Here is a 22,243-nt window from a genome sequence, read left to right on the forward strand (position 1 = left end):
TCTCCTGCAACCCGTTCCCTTTGTGCTGGATGAACGAACGTCTCTCCACATGCTCAGTTCTGAGAGATAAGTGTGTGTGAAAGCCGTCCTTCACCTAGCTTGAAGGGAACACAAAGTTTCTTTACAGTTGCCAACGCCACTCCATACATATATATGGGGAGGTACAAGCTCCAACTCGGTTTTAAAGTGAAAACGGCAGGCACTTCAAACCGGCACTAGGAAACAGACTGAGAAACCAGAGTAAGGGTTTCTCCTGCAACCCGTTCCCTTTGTGCTGGATGAACGAACGTCTCTACACATGCTCAGTTCTGAGAGATAAGTGTGTGTGAAAGCCGTGCTTCACGTAGCTTGAAGGGAACACAAAGTTTCTTTTCAGTTGCAAACCCCACTCCATACATATATATGGGGAGGTACAAGCTCCAACTCGGTTTTACAGTGAAAACGGCAGGCACATCAAACCCGCACTAGGAAACTGACTGAGAAACCAGAGAAAGGGTTTCTCCTGCAACCCGTTCCCTTTGTGCTGGATGAACGAACGTCTCTCCACATGCTCAGTTCTGAGAGGTAAGTGTGTGTGAAAGCCGTCCTTCACCTAGCTTGCAGGGAACTCAAAGTTTCTTTTCAGTTGCCAACGCCACTCCATACATATATATTGGGTGGTACAAGCTCCAACTCGGTTTTACAGTGAAAACGGCAGGCACTTCAAACCGGCTCTAGGAAACAGACTGAGAAACCAGAGTAAGGGTTTCACCTGCAACCCGTTCCCTTTGTGCTGGATGAACGAACGTCTCTCCACATGCTCAGTTCTGAGAGATAAGTGAGTGTGAAAGCCGTCCTTCACCTAGCTTGAAGTGAACACAAAGTTTCTTTTCAGTTACCAACTCCACTCCATACATATATATGGGGAGGTACAAGCTCCAACTCGGTTTTACAGTGAAAACGGCAGGCACTTCAAACCGGCACTAGGAAACAGACTGAGAAAGCAGAGTAAGGGTTTCTCCTGCAACCCGTTCCCGTTGTGCTGGATGAACGAACGTCTCTCCACATGCTCAGTTCTGAGAGATAAGTGTGTGTGAAAGCCGTCCTTCACCTAGCTTGAAGGGAACACAAAGTTTCTTTTCAGTTGCCAACTCCACTCCATACATATATATGGGGAGGTACAAGCTCCAACTCGGTTTTACAGTGAAAACGGCAGGCACTTCAAACCGGCACTAGGAAACAGACTGAGAATCCAGAGTAATGGTCTCTCCTGCAACCCGTTCTCTTGGTGCTGGATGAACGAACGTCTCTCCACATGCTCAGTTCTGAGAGATAAGTGTGTGTGAAAGCCGTCCTTCACCTAGCTTGAAGGGAACACAAAGTTTCTTTTCAGTTGCCAACTCCACTCCATACATATATATGGGGAGGTACAAGCTCCAACTCGGTTTTACAGTGAAAACGGCAGGCACTTCAAACCGGCACTAGGAAACAGACTGAGAAATCAGAGAAAGGGTTTCTCCTGCAACCCATTTCCTTTGTGCTGGATGAACGAACGTCTCTCCACATGCTCAATTCTGAGAGATAAGTGTGTGTGAAAGCCGTCCTTCACCTAGCTTGAAGGGAACAGAAAGTTTCTTTTCAGTTGCAAACTCCACTCCATACATATTTTTGTGGTGGTACAAGCTCCAACTCGGTTTTACAGTGAAAACGGCAGGCACTTCAAACGGGCACTAGGAAACAGACTGAGAAACCAGAGTAAGGTTTCTCCTGTAACCCGTTCCCTTTGTGCTGGATGAACGAACGTCTCTCCAAATGCTCAATTCTGAGAGATATGTGTGTGTGAAAGCCGTCCTTCACCTAGCTTGAAGGGAACACAAAGTTTCTTTTCAGTTGCCAACTCCACTCCATACATATATATGGGGAGGTACAAGCTCCAACTCGGTTTTACAGTGAAAACGGCAGGCACTTCAAACCGGCACTAGGAAACAGACTGAGAAACCAGAGTCAGTGTTTCTCTTGCAACCCGTTCCCTTTGTGCTGGATGAAAGAACGTCTCTCCACATGCTCAGTTCTGAGAGATAAGTGTGTGTGAAAGCCGTCCTTCACCTAGCTTGAAGGGAACACAAAGTTTCTTTTCATTTGCCAGCTACACTCCATACATATATATGGGGAGGTACAAGCTCCAACTCGGTTTTACAGTGAAAACGGCAGGCACTTCAAACCGGCACTAGGAAACAGACTGAGAAACCAGAGTAAGGGTTTCTCCTGCAACCCGTTCCCTTTGTGCTGGATGAACGAACGTCTCTCCACATGCTCAGTTCTGAGAGATAAGTGTGTGTGAAAGCCGTCCTTCACCTAGCTTGAAGGGAACACAAAGTTTCTTTTCAGTTGCAAACACCACTCCATACATATATATGGGGAGGTACAAGCTCCAACTCGGTTTTACAGTGAAAACGGCAGGCACTTCAAACCGGCACTAGGAAACAGACTGAGAAACCAGAGTAAGGGTTTCTCCTGCAACCCGTTAACTTTGTGCTGGATGAACGACCGTCTCTCCACATGCTCAGTTCTGAGAGATAAGTGTGTGTGAAAGCCGCCTTCACCTAGCTTGAAGGGAACACAAAGTTTCTTTTCAGTTGCCAACGCCAATCCATACATATATATGGGGTGGTACAAGCTCCAACTCGGTTTTACAGTGAAAACGGCAGGCTCTTCAAACCGGCACTAGGAATCAGACTGAGAAACCAGAGTAAGGGTTTCTCCTGCAACCAGTTCCCTTTGTGCTGGATGAACGAACGTCTCTCCACATGCTCAGTTCTGAGAGATAAGTGTGTGTGAAAGCCGACCTTCACCTACCTTGAAGGGAACACAAAGTTTCTTTTCAGTTGCAACTCCACTCCATACATATATATGGGGAGGTACAAGCTCCAACTCGGTTTTACAGTGAAAACGGCAGGCACTTCAAACCGGCACTAGGAAACAGACTGAGAATCCAGAGTAATGGTCTCTCCTGCAACCCGTTCCCTTGGTGCTGGATGAAAGAACGCCTCTCCACATGCTCAGTTCTGAGAGATAAGTGTGTGTGAAAGCCGTCCTTCACCTAGCTTGAAGGGAACACAAAGTTTCTTTTCATTTGCCAGCTACACTCCATACATATATATGGGGAGGTACAAGCTCCAACTCGGTTTTACAGTGAAAACGGTAGGCACTTCAAACCGGCACTAGGAAACAGACTGAGAAACCAGAGTAAGGGTTTCTCCTGCAACCCGTTCCCTTTGTGCTGGATGAACGAACGTCTCTCCACATGCTCAGTTCTGAGAGATAAGTGTGTGTGAAAGCCGTCCTTCACCTAGCTTGAAGGGAACACAAAGTTTCTTTTCAGTTGCCAACTCCACTCCATACATATATATGGGGAGGTACAAGCTCCAACTCGGTTTTACAGTGAAAACGGCAGGCACTTCAAACCGGCACTAGGAAACAGACTGAGAAACCAGAGTAAGGGTTTCTCCTGCATCACGTTCCCTTTGTGCTGGATGAACGAACGTCTCTCCACATGCTCAGTTCTGAGAGATAAGTGTGTGTGAATGCCGTCCTTCACCTACCTTGAAGGGAACACAAAGTTTCTTTTCAGTTTCAAACTCCACTCCATACATATATATGGGGAGGTACACGCTCCAAATCGGTGTTACAGTGAAAACGGCAGGCACTTCAAACCGGCACTAGGAAACAGACTAAGAAACCAGAGTCAGTGTTTCTCCTGCAAACCGTTCCCTTTGAGCTGGATGAACGAACGTCTCTCCACATGCTCAGTTCTGAGAGATAAGTGTGTGTGAAAGCCGTCCTTCTCCTAGCTTGAAGGGAACACAAAGTTTCTTTTCATTTGCCAGCTACACTCCATACATGTATATGGGGAGGTACAAGCTCCAACTCGGATTTACAGTGAAAACGGCTGGCACTTCAAACCGGCACTAGGAAACCGACTGAGAAACCAGAGTAAGGGTTTCTCCTGCAACCCTTTCCTTTTGTGCTGGATGAATGAACGTCTCTCCACATGCTCAGTTCTGAGAGATAAGTGTGTGTGAAAGCCGTGCTTCACCTAGCTTGAAGGGAACACAAAGTTTCTTTTCAGTTGCAAACTCCACTCCATAAATATATATGGGGAGGTACAAGGACCAACTCGGTTTTACAGTGAAAACGGCAGGCACTTCAAACCGGCACTAGGAAACAGACTGAGAAACCAGAGTAAAAGTTTCTCCTGCAACCCGTTCCCTTTGTGCTGGATGAACGAACGTCTCTCCACATGCTCAGTTCTGAGAGATAAGTGTGTGTGAATTCCGTGCTTCACCTAGCTTAAAGGGAACACAAAGTTTCATTTCAGTTGCAAACTCCAATCCATACTTATATATAGGAAGGTACAAGCTCCAACTCGGTTTTACAGTGAAAACGGCAGGCACTTCAAACCGGCACTAGGAAACAGACTGAGAAACCAGAGTAAGGGTTTCTCCTGCAACCCGTTCCCTTTTTGCTGGATGAACGAACGTCTCTCCACATGCTCAGTTCTGAGAGATAAGTGTTTGTGAAAGCCGTCCTTCACCTAGCTTGAAGGGAACAGAAAGTTTCTTTTCAGTTGCAAACTCCACTCCATACATATTTTTGTGGTGGTACAAGCTCCAACTCGGTTTTACAGTGAAAACGGCAGGCACTTCAAACCGGCACTAGGAAACAGACTGAGAAACCAGAGTAAGGTTTCTCCTGTAACCCGTTCCATTTGTGCTGGATGAACGAACGTCTCTCCAAATGCTCAATTCTGAGAGATATGTGTGTGTGAAAGCCGTCCTTCACCTAGCTTGAAGGGAACACAAAGTTTCTTTTCAGTTGCCAACTCCACTCCATACATATATATGGGGAGGTACAAGCTCCAACTCGGTTTTACAGTGAAAACGGCAGGCACTTCAAACCGGCACTAGGAAACAGACTGAGAAACCAGAGTCAGTGTTTCTCTTGCAACCCGTTCCCTTTGTGCTGGATGAAAGAACGTCTCTCCACATGCTCAGTTCTGAGAGATAAGTGTGTGTGAAAGCCGTCCTTCACCTAGCTTGAAGGGAACACAAAGTTTCTTTTCATTTGCCAGCTACACTCCATACATATATATGGGGAGGTACAAGCTCCAACTCGGTTTTACAGTGAAAACGGCAGGCACTTCAAACCGGCACTAGGAAACAGACTGAGAAACCAGAGTAAGGGTTTCTCCTGCAACCCGTTCCCTTTGTGCTGGATGAACGAACGTCTCTCCACATGCTCAGTTCTGAGAGATAAGTGTGTGTGAAAGCCGTCCTTCACCTAGCTTGAAGGGAACACAAAGTTTCTTTTCAGTTGCAAACACCACTCCATACATATATATGGGGAGGTACAAGCTCCAACTCGGTTTTACAGTGAAAACGGCAGGCACTTCAAACCGGCACTAGGAAACAGACTGAGAAACCAGAGTAAGGGTTTCTCCTGCAACCCGTTCCCTTTGTGCTGGATGAACGACCGTCTCTCCACATGCTCAGTTCTGAGAGATAAGTGTGTGTGAAAGCCGCCTTCACCTAGCTTGAAGGGAACACAAAGTTTCTTTTCAGTTGCCAACGCCAATCCATACATATATATGGGGTGGTACAAGCTCCAACTCGGTTTTACAGTGAAAACGGCAGGCTCTTCAAACCGGCACTAGGAATCAGACTGACAAACCAGAGTAAGGGTTTCTCCTGCAACCAGTTCCCTTTGTGCTGGATGAACGAACGTCTCTCCACATGCTCAGTTCTGAGAGATAAGTGTGTGTGAAAGCCGACCTTCACCTAGCTTGAAGGGAACACAAAGTTTCTTTTCAGTTGCCAACTCCACTCCATACATATATATGGGGAGGTACAAGCTCCAACTCGGTTTTACAGTGAAAACGGCAGGCACTTCAAACCGGCACTAGGAAACAGACTGAGAATCCAGAGTAATGGTCTCTCCTGCAACCCGTTCCCTTGGTGCTGGATGAACGAACGTCTCTCCACATGCTCAGTTCTGAGAGATAAGTGTGTGTGAAAGCCGTCCTTCACCTAGCTTGAAGGGAACACAAAGTTTCTTTTCAGTTGCCAACTCCACTCCATACATATATATGGGGAGGTACAAGCTCCAACTCGGTTTTACAGTGAAAACGGCAGGCACTTCAAACCGGCACTAGGAAACAGACTGAGAAACCAGAGAAAGGGTTTCTCCTGCAACCCATTCCCTTTGTGCTGGATGAACGAACGTCTCTCCACATGCTCAATTCTGAGAGATAAGTGTGTGTGAAAGCCGTCCTTCACCTAGCTTGAAGGGAACACAAAGTTTCTTTTCATTTGCCAGCTACACTCCATACATATATATGGTGAGGTACAAGCTCCAACTCGGTTTTACAGTGAAAACGGCAGGCACTTCAAATCGGCACTAGGAAACAGACTGAGAAACCAGAGTAAGGGTTTCTCCTGCAACCCGTTCCCTTTGTGCTGGATGAACGAACGTCTCTCCACATGCTCAGTTCTGAGAGATAAGTGTGTGTGAAAGCCGTCCTTCACCTAGCTTGAAGGGAACACAAAGTTTCTTTTCAGTTGCCAACTCCACTCCATACATATATATGGGGAGGTACAAGCTCCAACTCGGTTTTACAGTGAAAACGGCAGGCACTTCAAACCGGCACTAGGAAACAGCCTGAGAAACCAGAGTAAGGGTTTCTCCTGCAACACGTTCCCTTTGTGCTGGATGAACGAACGTCTCTCCACATGCTCAGTTCTGAGAGATAAGTGTGTGTGAATGCCGTCCTTCACCTACCTTGAAGGGAACACAAAGTTTCTTTTCAGTTGCAAACTCCACTCCATACATATATATGGGGAGGTACACGCTCCAAATCGGTTTTACAGTGAAAACGGCAGGCACTTCAAACCGGCACTAGGAAACAGACTAAGAAACCAGAGTCAGTGTTTCTCCTGCAAACCGTTCCCTTTGAGCTGGATGAACGAACGTCTCTCCACACGCTCAGTTCTGAGAGATAAGTGTGTGTGAAAGCCGTCCTTCTCCTAGCTTGAAGGGAACACAAAGTTTCTTTTCATTTGCCAGCTACACTCCATACATATATATGGGGAGGTACAAGCTCCAACTCGGATTTACAGTGAAAACGGCTGGCACTTCAAACCGGCACTAGGAAACAGACTGAGAAACCAGAGTAAGGGTTTCTCCTGCAACCCTTTCCTTTTGTGCTGGATGAACGAACGTCTCTCCACATGCTCAGTTCTGAGAGATAAGTGTGTGTGAAAGCCGTGCTTCACCTAGCTTGAAGGGAACACAAAGTTTCTTTTCAGTTGCAAAATCCACTCCATAAATATATATGGGGAGGTACAAGGACCAACTCGGTTTTACAGTGAAAACGGCAGGCACTTCAAACCGGCACTAGGAAACAGACTGAGAAACCAGAGTAAGGGTTTCTCCTGCAACCCGTTCCCTTTTTGCTGGATGAACGAACGTCTCTCCACATGCTCAGTTCTGAGAGATAAGTGTTTGTGAAAGCCGTCCTTCACCTAGCTTGAAGGGAACACAAAGTTTCTTTTCAGTTGCAATCTCCACTCCATAAATATATATGGGGTGGTACAAGCTCCAACTCGGTTTTACAGTGAAAACGGCAGGCACTTCAAACCGGCACTAGAAAACAGACTGAGAAAGCAGAGTAATGGTTTCTCCTGCAACCCGTTCCGTTTGTGCTGGATGAACGAACGTCTCTCCACATGCTCAGTTCTGAGAGATAATTGTGTGTGAAAGCCGTCCTTCACCTAGCTTGAAGGGAACACAAAGTTCCTTTTCAGTTGCTAACTCCATTCCATACATATATATGGGGAGGTACAAGCTCCAACTTGGTTTTACAGTGAAAACGGCAGGCACTTCAAACCAGCACTAGGAAACAGACTGAGAAACCAGACTAAGGGTTTCTCCTGCAACCCGTTCCCTTTGTGCTGGATGAACGAACGTCTCTCCACATGCTCAGATCTGAGAGATAAGTGTGTGTGAAAGCCGTGCTTCACCTAGCTTGAAGGGAACACAAAGTTTCTTTTCAGTTGCCAACTCCAATCCATACATATATATGGGGTGGTACATGCTCCAACTCGGTTTTACAGAGAAAACGGCACTCACTTCAAACCGGCACTAGGAAACAGACTGAGAAACCAGAGTAAGGGTTTCACCTGATACCCGTTCCCTTTGTGCTGGATGAACGAACGTTTCTCCACATGCTCAGTTCTGAGAGATAAGTGTGTGTGAAAGCCGTCCTTCAATTAGCTTGAAGGGAACACAAAGTTTCTTTTCAGTTGCCAACTCCACTCCATATATATATATGGGGAAATACAAGCTCCAACTCGGTTTTACAGTGAAAACGGCAGGCACTTCAAACCGGCACTAGGAAACAGACTGAGAAACCAGAGTAAGGGTTTCTCCTGCAACCCGTTCCCTTTGTGCTGGATGAACGAACGTCTCTCCACATGCTCAGTTCTGAGAGATAAGTGTGTGTGAAATCCGTCCTTCACCTATCTTGAAGGGAACACAAAGTTTCTTTTCAGTTGCAAACCGCACTACATACATATATATGGGGAGGTACAAGCTCCAACTCGGTTTTACAGTTAAAACGGCAGGCACTTCAAACCGGCACTAGGAAACAGACTGAGAAACCAGAGTAAGGGTTTCTCCTGCAACCCGTTCCCTTTGTGCTGGAAGAACGAACGTCACTCCACTTGCTAAGTTCTGAGAGATATGTGTGTGTGAAAGCCGTCCTTCAACTAGCTTGAAGGGAACACAAAGTTTCTTTTCATTTGCAAACTCCACTCCTTACATATATATGGGGAGGTACAAGCTCCAACTCGGTTTTACAGTGAAAACGGCAGGCACTTCAAACCGGCACTAGGAAACAGACTGAGAAAGCAGAGTAAGGGTTTCTCCTGCAACCCGTTCCCGTTGTGCTGGATGAACGAACGTCTCTCCACATGCTCAGTTCTGAGAGATAAGTGTGTGTGAAAGCCGTCCTTCACCTAGCTTGAAGGGAACACAAAGTTTCTTTTCAGTTGCAAAATCCACTCCATACATATATATGGGAAGGTACAAGCTAAAACTCGGTTTTACAGTGAAAACGGCAGGCACTTCAAACCGGCACTAGGAATCAGACTGAGAAACCAGAGAAATGGTTTCTCCTGCAACCCGTTCCGTTTGTGCTGGATGAACGAACGTCTCTCCACATGCTCAGTTCTGAGAGATAAGTGTGTGTGAAAGCAGTCCTTCACATAGCTTGAAGGGAACACAAATTTTCTTTTCAGTTCCAAATTCCACTCCATACATATTTATGGGGAGGTACAAGCTCCAACTCGGTTTTACAGTGAAAACGGCAGGCACTTCAAACCGGCACTAGGAAACAAACTGAGAAACCAGAGTAAGGGTTTCTCCTGCAACCCGTTCCCTTTGTGCTGGATGAACGAACGTCTCTCCACATGCTCAGTTCTGAGAGGTAAGTGTGTGTTAAAGCCGTCCTTCACCTAGCTTGAAGGGAACACAAAGTTTCTTTTCAGTTGCAAACTCCAATCCTTACATATATATGGGGAGGTACAAGCTCCAACTCGGTTTTACAGTGAAAACGGCAGGCACTTCAAACCGGCACTAGGAAACAGACTGAGAAACCAGAGTAAGGGTTTCTCCTGCAACCCGTTCCCTTTTTGTTGGATGAACGAACGTCTCTCCACATGCTCAGTTCTGAGAGATAAGTGTTTGTGAAAGCCGTCCTTCACCTAGCTTGAAGGGAACACAAAGTTTCTTTTCAGTTGCAATCTCCACTCCATAAATATATATGGGGTGGTACAAGCTCCAACTCGGTTTTACAGTGAAAACGGCAGGCACTTCAAACCGGCACTAGAAAACAGACTGAGAAAGCAGAGTAATGGTTTCTCCTGCAACCCGTTCCGTTTGTGCTGGATGAACGAACGTCTCTCCACATGCTCAGTTCTGAGAGATAACTGTGTGTGAAAGCCGTCCTTCACCTAGCTTGAAGGGAACACAAAGTTCCTTTTCATTTGCAAACTCCATTCCATACATATATATGGGGAGGTACAAGCTCCAACTCGGTTTTACAGTGAAAACGTCAGGCACTACAAACCGGCACTTGGAAACAGACTGAGAAACCAGAGTAAGGGTTTCCCCTGCAACCCGTTCCCTTTGTGCTGGAAGAACGAACGTCTCTCCACATGCTAAGTTCTGAGAGATATGTGTGTGTGAAAGCCGTCCTTCAACTAGCTTGAAGGGAACACAAAGTTTCTTTTCATTTGCAAACTCCACTCCTTACATATATATGGGGAGGTACAAGCTCCAAATCGGTTTTACAGTTAAAACGGCAGGCACTTCAAACCGGCACTAGGAAACAGACTGAGAAACCAGAGTAAGGGTTTCTCCTGCAACCCGTTCCCTTTGTGCTGGATGAACGAACGTCTCTCCACATGCTCAGTTCTGAGAGATAAGTGTGTGTGAAAGCCGTCCTTCACCTAGCTTGAAGGGAACACAAAGTTTCTTTACAGTTGCCAACGCCACTCCATACATATATATGGGGAGGTACAAGCTCCAACTCGGTTTTAAAGTGAAAACGGCAGGCACTTCAAACCGGCACTAGGAAACAGACTGAGAAACCAGAGTAAGGGTTTCTCCTGCAACCCGTTCCCTTTGTGCTGGATGAACGAACGTCTCTACACATGCTCAGTTCTGAGAGATAAGTGTGTGTGAAAGCCGTGCTTCACGTAGCTTGAAGGGAACACAAAGTTTCTTTTCAGTTGCAAACCCCACTCCATACATATATATGGGGAGGTACAAGCTCCAACTCGGTTTTACAGTGAAAACGGCAGGCACATCAAACCCGCACTAGGAAACTGACTGAGAAACCAGAGAAAGGGTTTCTCCTGCAACCCGTTCCCTTTGTGCTGGATGAACGAACGTCTCTCCACATGCTCAGTTCTGAGAGGTAAGTGTGTGTGAAAGCCGTCCTTCACCTAGCTTGCAGGGAACTCAAAGTTTCTTTTCAGTTGCCAACGCCACTCCATACATATATATTGGGTGGTACAAGCTCCAACTCGGTTTTACAGTGAAAACGGCAGGCACTTCAAACCGGCTCTAGGAAACAGACTGAGAAACCAGAGTAAGGGTTTCACCTGCAACCCGTTCCCTTTGTGCTGGATGAACGAACGTCTCTCCACATGCTCAGTTCTGAGAGATAAGTGAGTGTGAAAGCCGTCCTTCACCTAGCTTGAAGTGAACACAAAGTTTCTTTTCAGTTACCAACTCCACTCCATACATATATATGGGGAGGTACAAGCTCCAACTCGGTTTTACAGTGAAAACGGCAGGCACTTCAAACCGGCACTAGGAAACAGACTGAGAAAGCAGAGTAAGGGTTTCTCCTGCAACCCGTTCCCGTTGTGCTGGATGAACGAACGTCTCTCCACATGCTCAGTTCTGAGAGATAAGTGTGTGTGAAAGCCGTCCTTCACCTAGCTTGAAGGGAACACAAAGTTTCTTTTCAGTTGCAAAATCCACTCCATACATATATATGGGAAGGTACAAGCTACAACTCGGTTTTACAGTGAAAACGGCAGGCACTTCAAACCGGCACTAGGAATCAGACTGAGAAACCAGAGAAAGGGTTTCTCCTGCAACCCGTTCCCTTTGTGCTGGATGAACGAACGTCTCTCCACATGCTCAGTTCTGAGAGATAAGTGTGTGTGAAAGCCGTCCTTCACCTAGCTTGAAGGGAACACAAATTTTCTTTTCAGTTCCAAATTCCACTCCATACATATTTATGGGGAGGTACAAGCTCCAACTCGGTTTTACAGTGAAAACGGCAGGCACTTCAAACCGGCACTAGGAAACAAACTGAGAAACCAGAGTAAGGGTTTCTCCTGCAACCCGTTCCCTTTGTGCTGGATGAACGAACGTCTCTCCACATGCTCAGTTCTGAGAGGTAAGTGTGTGTGAAAGCCGTCCTTCACCTAGCTTGAAGGGAACACAAAGTTTCTTTTCAGTTGCAAACTCCAATCCTTACATATATATGGGGAGGTACAAGCTCCAACTCGGTTTTACAGTGAAAACGGCAGGCACTTCAAACCGGCACTAGGAAACAGACTGAGAAACCAGAGTAAGGGTTTCTCCTGTAACCCGTTCCCTTTTTGTTGGATGAACGAACGTCTCTCCACATGCTCAGTTCTGAGAGATAAGTGTTTGTGAAAGCCGTCCTTCACCTAGCTTGAAGGGAACACAAAGTTTCTTTTCAGTTGCAATCTCCACTCCATAAATATATATGGGGTGGTACAAGCTCCAACTCGGTTTTACAGTGAAAACGGCAGGCACTTCAAACCGGCACTAGGAAACAGACTGAGAAAGCAGAGTAATGGTTTCTCCTGCAACCCGTTCCGTTTGTGCTGGATGAACGAACGTCTCTCCACATGCTCAGTTCTGAGAGATAATTGTGTGTGAAAGCCGTCCTTCACCTAGCTTGAAGGGAACACAAAGTTCCTTTTCAGTTGCAAACTCCATTCCATACATATATATGGGGAGGTACAAGCTCCAACTTGGTTTTACAGTGAAAACGGCAGGCACTTCAAACCAGCACTAGGAAACAGACTGAGAAACCAGACTAAGGGTTTCTCCTGCAACCCGTTCCCTTTGTGCTGGATGAACGAACGTCTCTCCACATGCTCAGATCTGAGAGATAAGTGTGTGTGAAAGCCGTGCTTCACCTAGCTTGAAGGGAACACAAAGTTTCTTTTCAGTTGCCAACTCCAATCCATACATATATATGGGGTGGTACATGCTCCAACTCGGTTTTACAGAGAAAACGGCACTCACTTCAAACCGGCACTAGGAAACAGACTGAGAAACCAGAGTAAGGGTTTCACCTGATACCCGTTCCCTTTGTGCTGGATGAACGAACGTCTCTCCACATGCTCAGTTCTGAGAGATAAGTGTGTGTGAAAGCCGTCCTTCAATTAGCTTGAAGGGAACACAAAGTTTCTTTTCAGTTGCCAACTCCACTCCATACATATATATGGGGAAGTACAAGCTCCAACTCGGTTTTACAGTGAAAACGGCAGGCACTTCAAACCGGCACTAGGAAACAGACTGAGAAACCAGAGTAAGGGTTTCTCCTGCAACCCGTTCCCTTTGTGCTGGATGAACGAACGTCTCTCCACATGCTCAGTTCTGAGAGATAAGTGTGTGTGAAATCCGTCCTTCACCTAGCTTGAAGGGAACACAAAGTTTCTTTTCAGTTGCAAACCGCACTACATACATATATATGGGGAGGTACAAGCTCCAACTCGGTTTTACAGTGAAAACGGCAGGCACTACAAACCGGCACTAGGAAACAGACTGAGAAACCAGAGTAAGGGTTTCTCCTGCAACCCGTTCCCTTTGTGCTGGAAGAACGAACGTCTCTCCACATGCTAAGTTCTGAGAGATATGTGTGTGTGAAAGCCGTCCTTCAACTAGCTTGAAGGGAACACAAAGTTTCTTTTCATTTGCAAACTCCACTCCTTACATATATATGGGGAGGTACAAGCTCCAACTCGGTTTTACAGTGAAAACGGCAGGCACTTCAAACCGGCACTAGGAAACAGACTGAGAAACCAGAGTAAGGGTTTCTCCTGCAACCCGTTCCCTTTGTGCTGGATGAACGAACGTCTCTCCACATGCTCAGTTCTGAGAGATAAGTGTGTGTGAAAGCCGTCCTTCACCTAGCTTGAAGGGAACACAAAGATTCTTTACAGTTGCCAACGCCAATCCATACATATATATGGGGAGGTACAAGCTCCAACTCGGTTTTACAGTGAAAACGGCAGGCACTTCAAACCGGCACTAGGAAACAGACTGAGAAACCAGAGTAAGGGTTTCTCCTGCAACCCGTTCCCTTTGTGCTGGATGAACGAACGTCTCTACACATGCTCAGTTCTGAGAGATAAGTGTGTGTGAAAGCCGTGCTTCACGTAGCTTGAAGGGAACACAAAGTTTCTTTTCAGTTGCAAACCCCACTCCATACATATATATGGGGAGGTACAAGCTCCAACTCGGTTTTACAGTGAAAACGGCAGGCACATCAAACCCGCACTAGGAAACTGACTGAGAAACCAGAGAAAGGGTTTCTCCTGCAAACCGTTCCCTTTGTGCTGGATGAACGAACGTCTCTCCACATGCTCAGTTCTGAGAGGTAAGTGTGTGTGAAAGCCGTCCTTCACCTAGCTTGCAGGGAACTCAAAGTTTCTTTTCAGTTGCCAACGCCACTCCATACATATATATGGGGTGGTACAAGCTCCAACTCGGTTTTACAGTGAAAACGGCAGGCACTTCAAACCGGCTCTAGGAAACAGACTGAGAAACCAGAGTAAGGGTTTCCCCTGCAACCCGTTCCCTTTGTGCTGGATGAACGAACGTCTCTCCACATGCTCAGTTCTGAGAGATAAGTGTGTGTGAAAGCCATACTTCACCTAGCTTGTAGGGAACACAAAGTTTCTTTTCAGTTGCCAACTTCACTCCATACATATATATGGGGAGGTACAAGCTCCAACTCGGTTTTACAGTGAAAACGGCAGGCACTTCAAACCGGCACTATGAAACAGACTGAGAAACCAGAGTCAGTGATTCTCCTGCAACCAGTTCCCTTTGAGCTGGATGAACGAAAGTCTCTCCACATGCTCAGTTCTGAGAGATAAGTGAGTGTGAAAGCCGTCCTTCACCTAGCTTGAAGTGAACACAAAGTTTCTTTTCAGTTACCAACTCCACTCCATACATATATATGGGGAGGTACAAGCTCCAACTCGGTTTTACAGTGAAAACGGCAGGCACTTCAAACCGGCACTAGGAAACAGACTGAGAAAGCAGAGTAAGGGTTTCTCCTGCAACCCGTTCCCGTTGTGCTGGATGAACGAACGTCTCTCCACATGCTCAGTTCTGAGAGGTAAGTGTGTGTGAAAGCCGTCCTTCACCTAGCTTGCAGGGAACTCAAAGTTTCTTTTCAGTTGCCAACGCCACTCCATACATATATATGGGGTGGTACAAGCTCCAACTCGGTTTTACAGTGAAAACGGCAGGCACTTCAAACCGGCTCTAGGAAACAGACTGAGAAACCAGAGTAAGGGTTTCCCCTGCAACCCGTTCCCTTTGTGCTGGATGAACGAACGTCTCTCCACATGCTCAGTTCTGAGAGATAAGTGTGTGTGAAAGCCATACTTCACCTAGCTTGTAGGGAACACAAAGTTTCTTTTCAGTTGCCAACTTCACTCCATACATATATATGGGGAGGTACAAGCTCCAACTCGGTTTTACAGTGAAAACGGCAGGCACTTCAAACCGGCACTATGAAACAGACTGAGAAACCAGAGTCAGTGATTCTCCTGCAACCAGTTCCCTTTGAGCTGGATGAACGAAAGTCTCTCCACATGCTCAGTTCTGAGAGATAAGTGAGTGTGAAAGCCGTCCTTCACCTAGCTTGAAGTGAACACAAAGTTTCTTTTCAGTTACCAACTCCACTCCATACATATATATGGGGAGGTACAAGCTCCAACTCGGTTTTACAGTGAAAACGGCAGGCACTTCAAACCGGCACTAGGAAACAGACTGAGAAAGCAGAGTAAGGGTTTCTCCTGCAACCCGTTCCCGTTGTGCTGGATGAACGAACGTCTCTCCACATGCTCAGTTCTGAGAGAAAAGTGTGTGTGAAAGCCGTCCTTCACCTAGCTTGAAGGGAACACAAAGTTTCTTTTCAGTTGCAAAATCCACTCCATACATATATATGGGAAGGTACAAGCTACAACTCGGTTTTAAAGTGAAAACGGCAGGCACTTCAAACCGGCACTAGGAATCAGACTGAGAAACCAGAGAAAGGGTTTCTCCTGCAACCCGTTCCCTTTGTGCTGGATGAACGAACGTCTCTCCACATGCTCAGTTCTGAGAGATAAGTGTGTGTGAAAGCCGTCCTTCACCTAGCTTGAAGGGAACACAAATTTTCTTTTCAGTTCCAAATTCCAGTCCATACATATTTATGGGGAGGTACAAGCTCCAACTCGGTTTTACAGTGAAAACGGCAGGCACTTCAAACCGGCACTAGGAAACAAACTGAGAAACCAGAGTAAGGGTTTCTCCTGCAACCCGTTCCCTTTGTGCTGGATGAACGAACGTCTCTCCACATGCTCAGATCTGAGAGATAAGTGTGTGTGAAAGCCGTGCTTCACCTAGCTTGAAGGGAACACAAAGTTTCTTTTCAGTTGCCAACTCCAATCCATACATATATATGGGGTGGTACATGCTCCAACTCGGTTTTACAGAGAAAACGGCACTCACTTCAAACCGGCACTAGGAAACAGACTGAGAAACCAGAGTAAGGGTTTCACCTGATACCCGTTCCCTTTGTGCTGGATGAACGAACGTTTCTCCACATGCTCAGTTCTGAGAGATAAGTGTGTGTGAAAGCCGTCCTTCAATTAGCTTGAAGGGAACACAAAGTTTCTTTTCAGTTGCCAACTCCACTCCATATATATATATGGGGAAATACAAGCTCCAACTCGGTTTTACAGTGAAAACGGCAGGCACTTCAAACCGGCACTAGGAAACAGACTGAGAAACCAGAGTAAGGGTTTCTCCTGCAACCCGTTCCCTTTGTGCTGGATGAACGAACGTCTCTCCACATGCTCAGTTCTGAGAGATAAGTGTGTGTGAAATCCGTCCTTCACCTATCTTGAAGGGAACACAAAGTTTCTTTTCAGTTGCAAACCGCACTACATACATATATATGGGGAGGTACAAGCTCCAACTCGGTTTTACAGTTAAAACGGCAGGCACTTCAAACCGGCACTAGGAAACAGACTGAGAAACCAGAGTAAGGGTTTCTCCTGCAACCCGTTCCCTTTGTGCTGGAAGAACGAACGTCACTCCACTTGCTAAGTTCTGAGAGATATGTGTGTGTGAAAGCCGTCCTTCAACTAGCTTGAAGGGAACACAAAGTTTCTTTTCATTTGCAAACTCCACTCCTTACATATATATGGGGAGGTACAAGCTCCAACTCGGTTTTACAGTGAAAACGGCAGGCACTTCAAACCGGCACTAGGAAACAGACTGAGAAAGCAGAGTAAGGGTTTCTCCTGCAACCCGTTCCCGTTGTGCTGGATGAACGAACGTCTCTCCACATGCTCAGTTCTGAGAGATAAGTGTGTGTGAAAGCCGTCCTTCACCTAGCTTGAAGGGAACACAAAGTTTCTTTTCAGTTGCAAAATCCACTCCATACATATATATGGGAAGGTACAAGCTAAAACTCGGTTTTACAGTGAAAACGGCAGGCACTTCAAACCGGCACTAGGAATCAGACTGAGAAACCAGAGAAATGGTTTCTCCTGCAACCCGTTCCGTTTGTGCTGGATGAACGAACGTCTCTCCACATGCTCAGTTCTGAGAGATAAGTGTGTGTGAAAGCAGTCCTTCACATAGCTTGAAGGGAACACAAATTTTCTTTTCAGTTCCAAATTCCACTCCATACATATTTATGGGGAGGTACAAGCTCCAACTCGGTTTTACAGTGAAAACGGCAGGCACTTCAAACCGGCACTAGGAAACAAACTGAGAAACCAGAGTAAGGGTTTCTCCTGCAACCCGTTCCCTTTGTGCTGGATGAACGAACGTCTCTCCACATGCTCAGTTCTGAGAGGTAAGTGTGTGTTAAAGCCGTCCTTCACCTAGCTTGAAGGGAACACAAAGTTTCTTTTCAGTTGCAAACTCCAATCCTTACATATATATGGGGAGGTACAAGCTCCAACTCGGTTTTACAGTGAAAACGGCAGGCACTTCAAACCGGCACTAGGAAACAGACTGAGAAACCAGAGTAAGGGTTTCTCCTGCAACCCGTTCCCTTTTTGTTGGATGAACGAACGTCTCTCCACATGCTCAGTTCTGAGAGATAAGTGTTTGTGAAAGCCGTCCTTCACCTAGCTTGAAGGGAACACAAAGTTTCTTTTCAGTTGCAATCTCCACTCCATAAATATATATGGGGTGGTACAAGCTCCAACTCGGTTTTACAGTGAAAACGGCAGGCACTTCAAACCGGCACTAGAAAACAGACTGAGAAAGCAGAGTAATGGTTTCTCCTGCAACCCGTTCCGTTTGTGCTGGATGAACGAACGTCTCTCCACATGCTCAGTTCTGAGAGATAACTGTGTGTGAAAGCCGTCCTTCACCTAGCTTGAAGGGAACACAAAGTTCCTTTTCATTTGCAAACTCCATTCCATACATATATATGGGGAGGTACAAGCTCCAACTCGGTTTTACAGTGAAAACGTCAGGCACTACAAACCGGCACTTGGAAACAGACTGAGAAACCAGAGTAAGGGTTTCCCCTGCAACCCGTTCCCTTTGTGCTGGAAGAACGAACGTCTCTCCACATGCTAAGTTCTGAGAGATATGTGTGTGTGAAAGCCGTCCTTCAACTAGCTTGAAGGGAACACAAAGTTTCTTTTCATTTGCAAACTCCACTCCTTACATATATATGGGGAGGTACAAGCTCCAAATCGGTTTTACAGTTAAAACGGCAGGCACTTCAAACCGGCACTAGGAAACAGACTGAGAAACCAGAGTAAGGGTTTCTCCTGCAACCCGTTCCCTTTGTGCTGGATGAACGAACGTCTCTCCACATGCTCAGTTCTGAGAGATAAGTGTGTGTGAAAGCCGTCCTTCACCTAGCTTGAAGGGAACACAAAGTTTCTTTACAGTTGCCAACGCCACTCCATACATATATATGGGGAGGTACAAGCTCCAACTCGGTTTTAAAGTGAAAACGGCAGGCACTTCAAACCGGCACTAGGAAACAGACTGAGAAACCAGAGTAAGGGTTTCTCCTGCAACCCGTTCCCTTTGTGCTGGATGAACGAACGTCTCTACACATGCTCAGTTCTGAGAGATAAGTGTGTGTGAAAGCCGTGCTTCACGTAGCTTGAAGGGAACACAAAGTTTCTTTTCAGTTGCAAACCCCACTCCATACATATATATGGGGAGGTACAAGCTCCAACTCGGTTTTACAGTGAAAACGGCAGGCACATCAAACCCGCACTAGGAAACTGACTGAGAAACCAGAGAAAGGGTTTCTCCTGCAACCCGTTCCCTTTGTGCTGGATGAACGAACGTCTCTCCACATGCTCAGTTCTGAGAGGTAAGTGTGTGTGAAAGCCGTCCTTCACCTAGCTTGCAGGGAACTCAAAGTTTCTTTTCAGTTGCCAACGCCACTCCATACATATATATTGGGTGGTACAAGCTCCAACTCGGTTTTACAGTGAAAACGGCAGGCACTTCAAACCGGCTCTAGGAAACAGACTGAGAAACCAGAGTAAGGGTTTCACCTGCAACCCGTTCCCTTTGTGCTGGATGAACGAACGTCTCTCCACATGCTCAGTTCTGAGAGATAAGTGAGTGTGAAAGCCGTCCTTCACCTAGCTTGAAGTGAACACAAAGTTTCTTTTCAGTTACCAACTCCACTCCATACATATATATGGGGAGGTACAAGCTCCAACTCGGTTTTACAGTGAAAACGGCAGGCACTTCAAACCGGCACTAGGAAACAGACTGAGAAAGCAGAGTAAGGGTTTCTCCTGCAACCCGTTCCCGTTGTGCTGGATGAACGAACGTCTCTCCACATGCTCAGTTCTGAGAGATAAGTGTGTGTGAAAGCCGTCCTTCACCTAGCTTGAAGGGAACACAAAGTTTCTTTTCAGTTGCAAAATCCACTCCATACATATATATGGGAAGGTACAAGCTACAACTCGGTTTTACAGTGAAAACGGCAGGCACTTCAAACCGGCACTAGGAATCAGACTGAGAAACCAGAGAAAGGGTTTCTCCTGCAACCCGTTCCCTTTGTGCTGGATGAACGAACGTCTCTCCACATGCTCAGTTCTGAGAGATAAGTGTGTGTGAAAGCCGTCCTTCACCTAGCTTGAAGGGAACACAAATTTTCTTTTCAGTTCCAAATTCCACTCCATACATATTTATGGGGAGGTACAAGCTCCAACTCGGTTTTACAGTGAAAACGGCAGGCACTTCAAACCGGCACTAGGAAACAAACTGAGAAACCAGAGTAAGGGTTTCTCCTGCAACCCGTTCCCTTTGTGCTGGATGAACGAACGTCTCTCCACATGCTCAGTTCTGAGAGGTAAGTGTGTGTGAAAGCCGTCCTTCACCTAGCTTGAAGGGAACACAAAGTTTCTTTTCAGTTGCAAACTCCAATCCTTACATATATATGGGGAGGTACAAGCTCCAACTCGGTTTTACAGTGAAAACGGCAGGCACTTCAAACCGGCACTAGGAAACAGACTGAGAAACCAGAGTAAGGGTTTCTCCTGTAACCCGTTCCCTTTTTGTTGGATGAACGAACGTCTCTCCACATGCTCAGTTCTGAGAGATAAGTGTTTGTGAAAGCCGTCCTTCACCTAGCTTGAAGGGAACACAAAGTTTCTTTTCAGTTGCAATCTCCACTCCATAAATATATATGGGGTGGTACAAGCTCCAACTCGGTTTTACAGTGAAAACGGCAGGCACTTCAAACCGGCACTAGGAAACAGACTGAGAAAGCAGAGTAATGGTTTCTCCTGCAACCCGTTCCGTTTGTGCTGGATGAACGAACGTCTCTCCACATGCTCAGTTCTGAGAGATAATTGTGTGTGAAAGCCGTCCTTCACCTAGCTTGAAGGGAACACAAAGTTCCTTTTCAGTTGCAAACTCCATTCCATACATATATATGGGGAGGTACAAGCTCCAACTTGGTTTTACAGTGAAAACGGCAGGCACTTCAAACCAGCACTAGGAAACAGACTGAGAAACCAGACTAAGGGTTTCTCCTGCAACCCGTTCCCTTTGTGCTGGATGAACGAACGTCTCTCCACATGCTCAGATCTGAGAGATAAGTGTGTGTGAAAGCCGTGCTTCACCTAGCTTGAAGGGAACACAAAGTTTCTTTTCAGTTGCCAACTCCAATCCATACATATATATGGGGTGGTACATGCTCCAACTCGGTTTTACAGAGAAAACGGCACTCACTTCAAACCGGCACTAGGAAACAGACTGAGAAACCAGAGTAAGGGTTTCACCTGATACCCGTTCCCTTTGTGCTGGATGAACGAACGTCTCTCCACATGCTCAGTTCTGAGAGATAAGTGTGTGTGAAAGCCGTCCTTCAATTAGCTTGAAGGGAACACAAAGTTTCTTTTCAGTTGCCAACTCCACTCCATACATATATATGGGGAAGTACAAGCTCCAACTCGGTTTTACAGTGAAAACGGCAGGCACTTCAAACCGGCACTAGGAAACAGACTGAGAAACCAGAGTAAGGGTTTCTCCTGCAACCCGTTCCCTTTGTGCTGGATGAACGAACGTCTCTCCACATGCTCAGTTCTGAGAGATAAGTGTGTGTGAAATCCGTCCTTCACCTAGCTTGAAGGGAACACAAAGTTTCTTTTCAGTTGCAAACCGCACTACATACATATATATGGGGAGGTACAAGCTCCAACTCGGTTTTACAGTGAAAACGGCAGGCACTACAAACCGGCACTAGGAAACAGACTGAGAAACCAGAGTAAGGGTTTCTCCTGCAACCCGTTCCCTTTGTGCTGGAAGAACGAACGTCTCTCCACATGCTAAGTTCTGAGAGATATGTGTGTGTGAAAGCCGTCCTTCAACTAGCTTGAAGGGAACACAAAGTTTCTTTTCATTTGCAAACTCCACTCCTTACATATATATGGGGAGGTACAAGCTCCAACTCGGTTTTACAGTGAAAACGGCAGGCACTTCAAACCGGCACTAGGAAACAGACTGAGAAACCAGAGTAAGGGTTTCTCCTGCAACCCGTTCCCTTTGTGCTGGATGAACGAACGTCTCTCCACATGCTCAGTTCTGAGAGATAAGTGTGTGTGAAAGCCGTCCTTCACCTAGCTTGAAGGGAACACAAAGATTCTTTACAGTTGCCAACGCCAATCCATACATATATATGGGGAGGTACAAGCTCCAACTCGGTTTTACAGTGAAAACGGCAGGCACTTCAAACCGGCACTAGGAAACAGACTGAGAAACCAGAGTAAGGGTTTCTCCTGCAACCCGTTCCCTTTGTGCTGGATGAACGAACGTCTCTACACATGCTCAGTTCTGAGAGATAAGTGTGTGTGAAAGCCGT

Source organism: Vicugna pacos, chromosome 9, assembly GCF_048564905.1.
Source record: "Vicugna pacos chromosome 9, VicPac4, whole genome shotgun sequence".
In the NCBI taxonomy this organism is placed as follows: Eukaryota; Metazoa; Chordata; class Mammalia; order Artiodactyla; family Camelidae; genus Vicugna; species Vicugna pacos.